The following is a 14,333-nucleotide window of genomic DNA, read 5'->3' as shown; positions in this document are numbered from 1 at the left end:
GCTCTGTTTTAGCATCTACTTTTGCAGGCAGCTTGATTTTGCCCATTGCAGGAAGCAGAGGGTAGTGGTTAGTATAATAATACCACAGCAAGGATGACTTTGGTTTGAACCCAGGTGACCTTGCTTAAGTTATAACAACTCTGTGTTCTAATTTCCTTATCTGTGAAATGGGGATGACAATTAATCTACCTCATAGGTTTGTTTTGAGTATTACATGTATTGATGCATGTAGAAGTGCTCTGAACAGGGGCTATGCATAATAAAACAAAGTGTTACCTATTAGGGCTTTAGTGATAGCTAGACTGGAAATGGTGGAACTGGGTATAGAGGAAAGGGTAGAGAGGAGAGCCAGCTTTCTTGATGGCAGCAGTTCTGAGTAACAGAGAGAGAGAGAGAGGGAGAGAGAAGATGAGAGCATGCCACGCATGGTCAAACATCCATTGCCCAAGTTTCAAAGCAGGGACAGCTGTGAAAATGGATACCAGACTTTCAACAATCTCAAGAAGGTAAGACTGTCCTCCTCTTCCTGTTTATTATCAGCTTTGTTCTAATAAGGAAAGCAAATTGTTCTTCCTTTGTGTTTGCTGTTGTTTCTCAAAAGTTACCTATTCTCAAGTTGATTTTTTTCGATGAACTTTAGAATTTTTAGAAAAATTCAAATTCAGAACTAAGACAAGGGTGAGCAGCATATCCTTTTAATGTCATATGGGAACAAAGGCCACCTTAGGATTTCAGGGAAATGTACTTAGTTCATTGTTCACTATTGACTGAAGGTCCCAAACTAATTACTTGCTAAGTGAAGTACTTGCTAAATTGGAGTGAAGTTACCTTCTAAGTTGTAGATTTCTGTCTGGTAGAGATGCAAATAACTTCTGTCATTGGAAACACGTCATCTCAAAGATTTATGGTCTATTCGGCAATAGCCAGTTTGTTTGTTTGTTTAAATCAAATCTGGCAATCTTATCCTAACATTTCTCTGTTAGGTTGCTTATAAGAAATGAATTGTCCAAACACTCTCGGAATCAGTCTTAACATCTTACTGGTTTCCTCATTAATTAATGAGTTAAATAAAACCTTTGACATGAGCTTCATATTTGCTGGGTAGTCAGGATGTTACCTTTCTGAAATTTATCTGTTAACAGATTATGTTTTTCCTAAAAATATCTTACTGGGATTTTGATTGGAATTCATTCCATTTACAGCTTTACTGGGGAGAATTGACATCTTTACACTACTGACATTAACTATTCAGCACCTTGTCTGTTTTTCCCTTTCCTTAGAGTTCTATAGTTTCCTTCATTTAAATAATACACATTCTTGGGTAACTTATATGTTGGTTGTTGTTAATGAGAGTTGTTTCAGTTTTTATTTTCCAACTGATTATTTTTTGGAATATAAGAAAGTTGTTTGGTGTGTATAACCTACCTTCTTACTGTATTGTCAGTTATTTTTAATAGACTTTTTAAAGCATTTCCATATTTGATTATAATCATGTTATAATCAAATAATGATAATTTTGCTGCTCCTTCACCAATATTTGTACCTCCTTTATCTTCTCATGAAGCACCTTCAGAACAGTGTTGAGTAATGGAATGGTGGGCATTGTTGAATAACATTCTCAGGCTTATTGTGAGATAAAATGTTTAAAAGGCACTAGAGGAAAAGCATATTTTTAGCAACTTAGACACAAAAGAAAGGTATCTTTACATACCTCGATCTCTATTTTCACCTAGTTCCTTTCTCTTGCCAATACCTCCAACCTTGAGTCCTCTGTGTATTGGAGACAGGAAGGAAGTTTCATTAGTTATTATTGCATTAATCATCTCTGTATATAGCAACCGTAATGTGCTCTGAATTTACCTGGCATCTCAAAAAAAAAAAAAATGCTGCTTTGATTGAGAGATAAAAGGAGGTGATTTTTAAGGTTGGAAGTGCATTTAGAGGAAGTGAGTTGGAATAGGATATACAATTCCTGCAGGACAGGGCACCCTGTCCAGGTGAAGGGAAGGGGCCAAACAGCATTCCTACTCCTGCCAAATGGCCCTGGTCACTGCTTTGGCCTTGCCAAGGGCAGGGCCCCCACTATAGACTCTGCGGAGCTGTGAGCTGAATACAGAGCACTTTTCTGTGCCTCTTGCCTGTGGAGCAGGCTTGTCTGTCCCAGATCACACTTGAATAGATGAAAAGAATCCGTTTTTGCCTTGGCCCGAGGCCTGCAGTGGAGGCCACAAAGGCGCTTACAGACAAACTGGAGTGGAAGTGCAGCAAAAAAAAGGGTAGAGAAGACTTAGGAAAGTTTACGAAGAAGTCAGCAAGAGCATGTCTAGCTAACGCAGATTGTGAGTTATTCAAATGGTCCCTTTGCTCTCATTTGGAGAAATAAACATTGCAAAGAAACTAGTTATGGCCAGCTCCTGTAGTTTTACTGGAATCCTGTCTCTCAACTTCTTTAAGAAAATCTAGGTAGAAAGAAAGTTATTCACCCCAAAGGGGGGACCCTGGGAGATGGGAAAACATATCTTGAGCAAGACTGATTTCTCTCCCTCAAGCTTGATACAGGAATTCCAGAGTTTAACCAAAGGAAGAGAAATGCTGGGTTAATGCATGATAATGACACTCAGTTGGGAAACCTAGTAGTGATTTTTATCAAGGCGCTTTGTTTGGTGGGTAATTGTGAGAACTGGTCCCTTTGTTTAAAAGTTGTTTTTGGGAATAGCTGGAAAGACAAGTCCTTCCTCTCGTTCTACTCTGGTTAGAGCCAGTGAAATGGGACTGTCACATCTGAGAAATGATCGCTTCTCATATTCCTGCCCTGAGTGCTTTGTAAAGTACAGTCAGATGTTTCGGAGACATCTGTCTATAGTCCTAACCCAGCGTTCAACAAGGAGTAGGATCCACAGGACCTAAGCTGCCAAGGAAACCTGATTTTTCTAGGTACCAGATGAATTAACTTTTGGAAACACGTGTTTTGAGAAAAAAAAATAAGTAGACTATCAGGACTACCACAGAGTATCAGGTCAATGATTTTAATGGTGAAAACTCTTCGACATTTTTTCCTACAATTTTATCTGTCTCTTTGTTTCCTAGCTGGCTGTTTCTGGCCTTTGGTGGAGGATGGTGTTTTGGAATGTCTGGCTTAGGGCACCTATGTCGACGCCACCAGGGATGCGTGTTACAGTGCAGACCCTCGGGCTCCACACCGGAACTACTACATCAGAATATCTGGGAAAGAGGAGGAACATGTGTGCCTAATTCTCTCAAGTCTGAGGAGAACTGGGGTTCTGAAGGCACAAAGACCTGAGTTTAAAACACAGTGTTACTGGTTACTGTGTAGTGTTAGGCAAACTGTTTAGCCCTTGTCTTCAGTTCTCTGGGCTGCAAAGCAGGGATAATTCTATCTACTCTGTTGCAAATATTGTCATATTTATAATTAACATGAAACTTTAGTAGGAGCAGAAAATGTTTGATACATGTTATTGATTATATTTGCTATCTTATATCAAATATTTACTCTGCTTCATCCCTTGTTGTTAACATTGATGCTATTCCCCAAGCCTAGCTGCCAGAGACTCCTGAGTGGCTGCAAATCAGCGTGGTTTACATCTTTCCTGTCCTTCCTTAGCGCTCGGTAATGAGTCTTCCTGTACACCCTGCCTTATAAGCAAAGAAGAGCCAGCCGATGTGTCCCAGGGTTGCCCAGGCCACACAACAGGGACAGGCTTCCCTATTGCTCTTGACTCCACAGTTTCCTGCCTTGGTTTTCTGGTCTCTGCCCACTGGCTCTGTTTCTATCCACAGCTGTGCTCAACTTTTTGGTCCCATCAGGCTCCTTTTGCTGGCCTATGGCCCTTGCTGCTCTTTAAACTGCAGGCTGTCGTTATTTTCTTCTTACTCCCAATTCTCCCATCTAAGTACAAACCAGGCCTGACCCTGCTTAGCTTCCAAGATCAGATGAGATCAGGTGCATTCAGGGTGGTATGGCTGTAGACATATTCATAATTCTCTATTAAAGACTCTCCCTTGTTCACTCCCTTTCCTGTGGAACTCCCAGTGGTACAACAAGGTCCTGCATGTCAGAGGAAGGGGATCCAGATAACCCCCACTCAAATTCCCCATGAACACATTCAGAATGCAGAAAACAACTGGACTATTTGCTTAGAAATACTGGTCTTCTGGAGTTAGAGACTTTCATCCTTACTCCATTTTATGAAAGGCTTTATGTTTGCTTAAGTCTACTCTTTTGTCTTTCAAGGCTGAAACGTGCGTCTCTGAGAGCCTTTTTGGAAGGAAGGTGTGTTCAGTGGGGTGTGTGGGAACAGTTCAAACAGCATTGTGAGCATGACAGCTTCCAACTCAAGGAGTTGGTTATTAATTGCTCAAAGCTTGAAATGCCAAATATATGTGAGTGGTGGTTATGATTTCTCATTCTCTGTCTCTCTCTTGCTCCCATTTTTCATATGTTAAGTTTCGGCAGTTGGATACTCTCCCCAAGAGAGCAGTGTAGAAAAGAAACATCCTCGGCATAGTTGTCCCTCCTTAATGGTTGAGTGCACAAAAGTTTTACATATACAAAAGGTAGCATGAAGTAGCATAGTGCTCCCATAGAATCTCAAAACACCAACTGTAAGCGAATTCATTCTTCTGCCATTGTAAGGGAAGGAGTTGGGCAATATTATCATCCCCGGTATTCAGGTGTGAGATTGGAGGAGTGGAAGCATTCAATCATTTCCCCAAGGTTGCTCTGTGAGTCTCTGGTGGAAACTGAACTGCAGTAACAGCGCACTTAGCACTTCATAAGCACCTGGTAGGCCTTGCTGTTGCTGATCCTGGGTACCTGGACATGTACAGCTATTCTCCTGATAAATTCTCTCTCTCTCTGTCCCTCTCTCCCTCTCTCTCTCTCTCTCTTTCTCTCTCTCTGTGTCCCTCTCTCGCTGTCTCTCTCTTCTTCTCTTTGTCACACACACACACATACACACACACACACACGTGTACATACCTATGGTTGCATAGAAACAGGAACCTTTGCTTTTCCTGGGCTCTACTTTTCACAGTGTAACCAGGTATGTTATATTGTGATAACACACCTCACAGACACGTTTGTTGGGTTAAAGAAAATCCTGGATTTGTAGATAGAAAAGAACTCTACCATCTGTGTGGGGATGACAGTACCAGTCCCGAATTCTGGGGTATGACGGATCACAGTTATATTGCTTAGAACTGAAATGAAAAATTGAGGTCTGAATAAGTTTAATTCAATGACCATGCAGTAATAAAGATAGGCTACAAGGTAAATAGATTTCTATTTACAGAAAACCATACAAATATAAAGTATTTGGGAGTGAAAATTAATGAATATTTGGACCAGGTCCTGAGGGAATATGCTAAGAACTGAATCTTTTTCCTATAATAAACTGAATTTCGGCAATAATTAGTACCAGCCGGCATTAATTGTGTTCCCAACTGCTCAAGGAGTTTAGTCAATTATAAAATTGTAACAGTTCTACCAGAACATGAGTGAACTTGGGGACTTTCCTGGTTTCATCAGCCAAGGCCCAGGGCCAAGACCTCAGCATAAAACCAGTCTCTGCGACTCTTCTTGGGACTTCCCAAGGAAAAATTGGAAATAAGTGTCAGATAGTGTTTTAAGAAACAGCTCTCCTGGGACTCACTTTTTAACTAAACAAAGTCCTTAAGGCAAAGGACTGAGGCACTAGGCATGGAATTCTAGGTATCAGCTGGTGGGTGTGGGAAGAATTCTGCCTCTCAGAAGTCTGGGATGTGCACACACCCTTAGTGATAAGATTGATCCACCAGCCATTACAAGTTAGAGCAAAAAAAAAAAAAAAAAATTAAAAAATCATGACACTAGAAATGTCCAACAATAGGGCACTAAAAAGTATGGCATAGACATATGATTATATATAAATAATGTTGTAGATAAATATTTATTAAAAAGAAAAGTTTTAAAAGTATTAAGGGGAAAAAAGTGGATTGTATACATTATTTTCAGTATGACCTAGTTTCTGTTAAAATTTTTTATATAGATCCACGTACACAAAGATATGTAGAAGATATGTACCAAAATATTAATAATGATTACCTCTGAATTTTTGTTATGAATTTTTCCATTTCACTGCCATTTCTAATTTTTTTAAACCAGGGGCTTGTGTTCTCTCTTTTTAAATCTTTTTGTTTTTCTCAAATATAGAACACTATACAGGCTGTGCTGAATAAAAAAATTTATTTTAAATAAATATAAGCACAAAAGGCTACCCTCCCTTTTATCTCCTAAGGTAAGGAGAGATTCATGAGCCACTTAGCAATTCATCCATCATTCATACGTGTCCTATGTTCCAGGTGTAGAGTATGGGAATCTAGGCTAAATAAAGCTACGCTGCATCCCGGGTTCCTCCACAGATAAGACTGAGGAAATTTCCGTGGCACCAGGATACCAGGCAGAGTTTCCAATGGCAGTGGGCTACTGTCATTCCTTTTATTTCTCCCACCCTGGACACATGTAGAATATCAAGGTAGTCTTTGAGGTAGGACAGTTCTTGTGATCTCTCAGGTCACCTCATTGGGTTCCTGCTGTTGCCGGCCATGGGGCCATCCCTGACACTTTAAAATTAGTTACTGACACAGATTTCTAAAAGCATAGTCTGACATATAAAAGTTATTTCTGAGAAACAAAGTTGCTTCATTCTGAAGACCACATTTAGAGGTTGTGCACCAGAAGACGAGAGTTTATGTAACTGTTTGTCTTTGTTCCTCGAGCCATGTGTGACCTTTCTGCTCCTTCCTGCTGACACCATCCCCGACAGAAAAATGCAATCTGCTCAGCCTAATGTCCCTCCTTCACTCCAGAGCCTTCGTGGAGTGTAATAACAGCAGCTGCATGACTTGTACATAATGTAAATACTTTATTTACTTTTGTATTTAATTTATGCATCTGTCCAATGTTTGCACAGCTGTTTGATGTCTGTATACTCAGAGATTAGCTTTTGTGGGTTGTGTCGATCTTAAACTCAAAGCATAGAGAAATGGAAGGGTCTCATTATTTGCTTTTCTTTGTCCAGCCTCCAGCATGGTACCATACAGATGAGAACCTCATGAAGAAGGATGCTTCTGAGTAAGATTTAGTCATCTCCTTGAAGATACTTTCCTCCTTTGGAAAAGGAAGAACCAAACTTTCCTGAACTTCTCAGGGAGAACATGGTGGTTGACTTTGTTTCTTCTGTCAAAGGACATCATTATAGTACCAAGGTGACATCGAGGAGGTTTTAACTCTCCCAAAAAACTGCACCAGAGGATTTGGGGAGGTGTAGGATGTGAGAGCCCGCCCAGAAGCAGGGCGAGTAATTATAAAGTGGGTTACGATGGAAAAATTGCTCTCTTCTTCAGGGTTACTTGCTCATCAAAGAACAGCAAGGACTGGGCATGTGAAATGCCAATGGTTTGGCTAATCAACATGCCACAGCTTAGCTTGAGTCACTGTACTTGAATGTGGTTTTGTTTTTGATGCTGTGTTCTCGTGGGCATGGAAAGAGTTACAGCCAACTGCCCCAGGTATGGTAACTAGAGGCAGTGGTGGAAATGCAAACGTAAGGGCCCTTTGTCTTCTCCCCTCCAGTAGTAGAGGGGACATACGAGAGTGGAGAGGGACTACACTCTTCCGATGGACTTTCTCCTGTGATGCATAGAAATGCGTGGATAACATTACAAATATTTTAAATTGTATTTATTTATATATTTTAGAGATGGAGTCTTGCTATGTTGCCCAGGCTGGTCTCGAACTCCTGGCCTCAAGTGATCCTCTTGCCTTGGCTTCCATGGTACCTGCCTGTAATCCAAGCTATGATCGCTTGAACCCAGGCACTTGAGATGAGACTGAGCAACACAGAGAGACCCCCCTCTCTAAAAATATATTGTCTTGTTTTGTGTGACCTGGCCATCAACATACATTTACAAAAAAGAGGTATCTCTCTTTTATTATCATAAAGCATAGACTGAATTTTAGATAGATTTTGAATCTCTCTGTGCCTGAATTTCTCTCAAAATTAATAGTGGCTCCTGTTTGGTAAAGCACTAAGTTTTCTTTTGAAAGGTGCACAGAAAACTCTGAATTGCCTAAATTATAATTTTCTCAGCTGTTTGATCCAACCTATCACTGCTGTAGTATTCGTTAACAAAGCATTCTGTTGCCATGAGTCAGGGAGTTGTTGCTTTTTTTTTTTTTAATTAATCAAGAACTGTAGATAAATACTTGTAAAATCAGACCATGACTGGGGAAAGGAGTCAACTAGTCAGTTTGAGTCTGTTATCAGTTATGCCTGAGACCGGTCTTTTATATCACTCTGAGGAGTAATGCTGTTTGTTTTCAGCATGAAATACATAAGAGAAAAAAATTAAGTAGGGAAGAGGAGAATAATATTTGGATAGGGTAGTTTTATTATTTTGTCTGACGTATTAAGTCCCCTAGCCCTCAGTATATCCAGGGAACATCTATGCTTAAAGTTAAATACAAGATAACTTCCCAAGCCAAGTACAAGTGATTTTAAAAAATAATAAAATGCCATATAGGATTATCTACTACAGTTCTCAAGTTGCCCAGGAAACGTCACATCTACTGCATGCAGTGTCAGAAACATAGGTAAATCCTCCGCCAACAAATATTTTGAATATAGCAGAAAAACACAGATGTTTTAGACCTTCTGAGATGCATTAAGTCCTGGAAACTGGAAGCCATAAAAGACAAAATCGTGGGAGGGGAATTGCTGGGAGCACCCTGGGAAAGCAGCCACCCTGGAGTTGAATGACCTCTCTTTGATCTCTGGCTTTCCCAAGTCACTTTCCCATGCATTTCCTCAACACTGGTTTCAGTTCTTTAGATCTAATAAAAGCCTTTGGGGTTGGGAGCATCACTGAGTAGAGTGCTGATTCAGGCCAAGCTTGGAGGGAGGAGTGGAGCATTCAATGTGCTTACAGTAAAGCGTGTGTGTGTGTGTGTGTGTGTGTGTGTGTGTGTGTTTATGAGTAATAGCAACTTCTCACCACTGTCACAGCCACCAATGGGAGATTTAGCTTCCTCCAAGTCACCTCCATTAAACATATGCTCTAAATAAAGCAGCATGCTTGCTGGAGACAGAGCTTCAAAAAGTCCCCTAGATCCCATTCCCCTTCCAAACATTTTGCTGCCCCTTAAGCATCTCATATATAGAAATGTTATAGTTGCCTCTTTGTTCATTCGTTCTTTCAAGGATTTCCACATTATATTGTTTGATAAGAAGTGGAATTAATACTTTATACAAATGCTTGCATTTCTGTGCTATTCCTTTCACTTCCTGATCACAGTGCGCTCTGACTATAAAATGGATTACGTGTTGTTGCTCATAATGCTTCAGTATACAGAACCTTCCATGGTAGGTGATATACCTGGGTGACTCTGCAGGTTGCTTCACGACTTCCAAAAGTTTTTTCTGGTGATTTTGGAAGTGCTGCCTGATTTGGAAATGCTGATTTACTTCAGTCTTTAGATACATTGAAAAATATATTATTTCTTCCTCATTTTCAAAATATTACACAAAGAAGTTTGGAAAGCAATAATAATAATTGTTCACTTGCAAAATTCCTTTCTTCTAAAACATTTTTATAATGATGAAGTCATTCTATCTTTATGACACCCGACTAAAGAGGACAGCGGGCAAGCCCATTTTACAGATGGGAAAACAGATGTTAATTGCCTTGTCCAAGATTGCATAGTGAGATAAGATAAAAAATGAAAGGAAAACCTGTATTCCTAAAATTTATGTTCTTTCTCACAATGGTGATTATTTCAGTTTGGACTGAGAAGGCAATTCATATAATTTGGCTTTTTCTGTGCCTTTAACTTCTACATATTAAAACCCAATTGCAAGGTTAGACTGCGATTTTGTGCTACAGGCACTAAATTCCTCATTTAATATGCACCTTTCTCTGCTGAATCTTGATATTTTCTTAGATTTTCAGTATAGTTCGTCTTGATTTGACTTGCAGTGCACTGCAAATGATATGATTTTATTGCGGCGTATATGAGGCTGGAGGGCTGGGGAGAGGTTAGAGTTGAAAGTACAGGACAATTTAAATTACATAATGTTACAATTTGCAGTTGTTTCCACTTGTAATAAGTGTAAAGTTAGATCCATAGCAATAAACAACAGCAGGTACTAAGTGTGCATAGAGACTTTGCACGCTGATAGTACCATTTCTTTATTCATTTGGCATAAACATATTCACCTGTGAATAAACAGAGTCTGGGTCCTCATGGTGCTTCCATGTTAGGACGAGAGTACAATAATAAATACTGATTATACAACATAATCACGTCGTGATCAGTGCTATGAAAAACAAGAAGCAGAGGAAGGGGACGGGGAAGGCAGAGCTCTTTTATATAATAGTAGGAAGGTTAATTTAAAAGCTAGGAAGCTGGAGTCGTCCTGGCAGGTCTGAGAAACCTCAGGAGGGAGGTGGGTGTGGCTGAGGCAGAGTGAATGGCAAAAGGTAAAAAACTGAACTAGTGAGTCAGGGCTGAAGGGACTTGAAAGGCTGGGAAAGGACTTTGGATTGTATTACAGTGTGATTCCAAGCACAGAGCCCTGGAGTTTTGGGCAAGAACAAGGACATTATCTTACCAATGTTTTACAATACTTTCTCTGGTGGCTCCACGTAGACCATGGAGGGGAAAAAGCAGAAGCAGGGTGATGGTTCATCTGTCACAGTCGCCCAGGAGAAAGATCATGGGGAGCAGAGACATGAGTGTTCATGGTTAAGAGAGAGGGATGAGATTGGGTTCCGTATCTTTTGAAGGTAGACCTGGAAGGGTTTGCTGCTATAATGAACATGGTGATTGAAAGGAAGAGATATTTTTTGCTCTGTGATGGGGAAGACTTGGAGGAATCAATTTGGGGTTTTGTTTTCAATATGGAAATCAAAAGTTCTGTTTGAGACACGTTAGATGGGAGATATCCAAATGGAGATGCCTGGAGGCAGCAGGATATGAGAGGGTGGAGTGCTGGGGAGAGGCCAGGGGTAAAGGTAGAGGCTACTTTAAGCCTTGCTGGAGGATGCTGCCTAGGGTGGGAGTGTAGAAAGAGAGCAGGATTAGCCCACGGTCAGAGCCCTGGGGCAGGCAGCAGATGGAACCACAGAGGAGGCCAAGGACCCCATTCAAAAGTGGACATGTCAATAGGTGGAGTTGGTGTTAAGGTTTACAGACTGAGAAAAAAAATTTCGTAGGAGAATAACACAAAGTTCTAAATTATTATGATAGAGGCTCATGATGCAAAATGTGATAGGGAAAGGACAGAAGATGGAAAGTTTAGCATTTCAATGAATGCATCAAGGATTAGTAATATCTCAGTGAACAGTAGTACAGATGTTCTTTAAAATGTTGCCCATAGTAGTGGGCATGGATTCCATGTTTACAGGGGCTATTCCATGGGCGTCAATATCAGCGAGGAGTATGCTACAGATAGGCAACACATCTTTTCGGACATCTCTTTTTAATAGGGACACAATATGCAGCTGGCGCTTTGGCCAGGAAAGAATAAATAAGCAAGACAATGTCAATTGTCACTTTGGGAAAATTCTCTGTTAAAATTCTTTATGAAACCTGGCCTACTTTCAATGACTTTTCTCAATACAGCTGTTGAGCATTCTCAATTTGGAAATGCAAATAAGCTTCGTCTCTCTCCCTTGCTCAATTCCCAGGCCCTCTTTCAAACTCAAGGTTAGGTGCCTGTTGCAGTCCTCTGCGTGGCTAACCTCCTCACTGGCTCTATTTGTCTGCACCATGACGCGGCTTCAGCGTCTAGAGGGGACTGCAGTGCAACAGAACTGAGACGCCAGGAGTGAGCCCAGATGCTACCTCCTGGCAGACAGCAGTGCCAAGACTGAGAAAGGAGGCCAGGCTGAGGCCTCCAATAGCTTCGGCAAGAGGGGGAATTTTTTTCCTCCCCTCATACCCCTCACCTTGTACATATTGAATCAAACCATACTTAAGCAACCCATCAGTTATTTAACACTGGACAAACTTTTTCTTTTTTAAGGAATGTTGTAATTTTTTGTGATTTATGTATTTAATCATTAAGGGCGTTATTAGGACAGAGGTAATTGATTACAAACGTCTGAGACGCCAAGGTCAGATGGCTGCAGAGTCGCCCAGCAATCACAACTTCCAGTTTATACGCAGGTTTGGCAAAAATAACTAGGACACAGGACATTTGGACAGTGTGGCCCAAGGAGAGGGAGTGCTGGCTCAGAATGAGGTTAAGGAGCATCACTAGCACCCTTGAACTTGCTCAAACGCCTCTAATATTTGGAAAACACACGGCATCCTTTTGTTCTCGTCCATAAACTAGATATACTACATGTAAGGAGAGAAAGTTACCAAAATGTTTAGAGGCTCTAAAGTAAAATATCTGTTTCATCCAATGTATGCATAATCCTAGCTCCTTTATATATTATGTACCTCCACCACTTAACCATATATTTAACATCCATTCAGCTGCTGTGGCTGACTTCCAGGGTGTGGCAGTGAAACTGTGGGATGTGAAGGATTTCTGAAAAGAATGCGTATTGTCAAGAGACGGGGGGCTTGGGCAAAATTTGCTTCTCATAGTGACTTGGTTTTCTGTCCCTCTCGATTTCCTCTTCCTATCACAGGATGTTTGTGTTTAATGCTCAACAAACTCCTGGAACAACAAAAGCTACCTAATCCATACCCATCCCTCTCTGGCAGAGATGGCTCTCTGTGGCCCGAAGATGAACCCCAGGGAATTGTGGCAGTTTGGTGAAAGAAGAGTTTTAAACTATGGCCTTATTATGCTGAAGTGGAAGGTCTGTAGTTTTTGTTCTTTACCTTGCTGTTTCGCTAGCACTTAGGAGGTATCCATGAAGATTCTTACGAATCTCAAGTGCACCTGACTATTTCCAGCAGAGGGCTGCAATGCATTTATTTCAAGCTGGCTTCTTTCAAATTTTCCCATCCTAGTTTGTGCTTCTAGGCAAATCTCATTCCATCCCTTCCCTAGTACTTGTTCTTTAAAGCAACTTTGATTATACCGAAGCTGGAAGAGTGGGATTATTGTGCATGTTCACTCCCTAACTTCTCTCCAGGATGTGGTGAAATCCTGCTTCATGTACGTCCTTGAAATTCTGCTAATCGCGGTCAAGGCCACGTTTTATATTCAATGACTCCCATTAAAATGACTAAGTGCTGAGTGGACCCAAATCACTGCAGCGACAGTAGATGATGCAGTATTTGACATCGGTAGGCTTGAGGATAAGAGTGAATTCTGTAGGTTAACCATCCCCAACATTTATTTAGATACCGAACTGAGTCAGGAGTGAAAGGTACATACTTGAAAGAAAAAAAATTAAAATAGAACGTGGTAGAATGTCAAGATATCTTTCCTGTATTCCGTGACACAGATGGTCGTTGCAGGTGGAAGTGCAGCACCGCCTTTGGGGGCTGAACAAAAGGAGCAGGGCAAGCACCAAGGGCAGTGCCATCCACGGGCAGGGGGTTCCCAGTGAGTTCCTTCCCTTGTCTCCAAAACCTCTTTTCAGTCTAGCCACGCACCTTCAGGTTGGCCACGCTTTCACCCTTTCTTGTCCTTTCTCTCCCCTGCCATGCCACTTCCAATTTTCTGGTCCGTAACTCTGAATGAAGAGGCCAACTAAAGGAACTTTTAGACCCCCGGATTCCAAATCATCACCGGGGCGCGTCGATTCTACACCCAAATGTGCAAGGGATGGAGGGCGAGGATCTTCCTGACTTGCGGCAACGCCCCCTCTCCTCCGCGGCGTTCTGGGGTCAGCTGGGAGTGCAGAGGAGCAACTGCCGTAGTCTCGGAGGATGCCTCTTCCCGGTGCTACTGCTGCTGCGGCGGCCGGTTTTTTATTTTTGCACCGCAGCACAATGCAGGGGCCGAGGCAACAGCCTATGTCGGGACCCCTCAGGCAGCGTCTCCACCCACTCCGCGCTCCCAGTTCCCCAGCCACCCAGGGCCACCCGCCTAGTGCCCTCGCTGCCCCCCAGGCAGCGCACGTGCGCTCCCGGGACAACAGCAGGCGAGGCCTCCGCGCGTCCCCGCCCCTCGGCCGCGCGCGCGCTCCGCCCGCCGCCCGCCCTCCTCGCGCGTGCTCGTGCCCGCGGCCGCGGCCGCGCGCCTCTTCTCCCTGCTGCGGGCGTCGCGGGTGCAGGAGGAGGCGGAGCGGAGGAGGCGGAGGCTGGGCGGGCGGCGGGCTCCGGCGGGGGCACGCGCCGGCCAGCTGGGCGGGGGCGCTGCGGG

Source organism: Trachypithecus francoisi, unplaced genomic scaffold (genome assembly GCF_009764315.1).
Source record: "Trachypithecus francoisi isolate TF-2019V2 unplaced genomic scaffold, Tfra_2.0 Lachesis_group8, whole genome shotgun sequence".
NCBI lineage: Eukaryota > Metazoa > Chordata > Mammalia > Primates > Cercopithecidae > Trachypithecus > Trachypithecus francoisi.
This window is presented reverse-complemented; position numbering follows the sequence as displayed.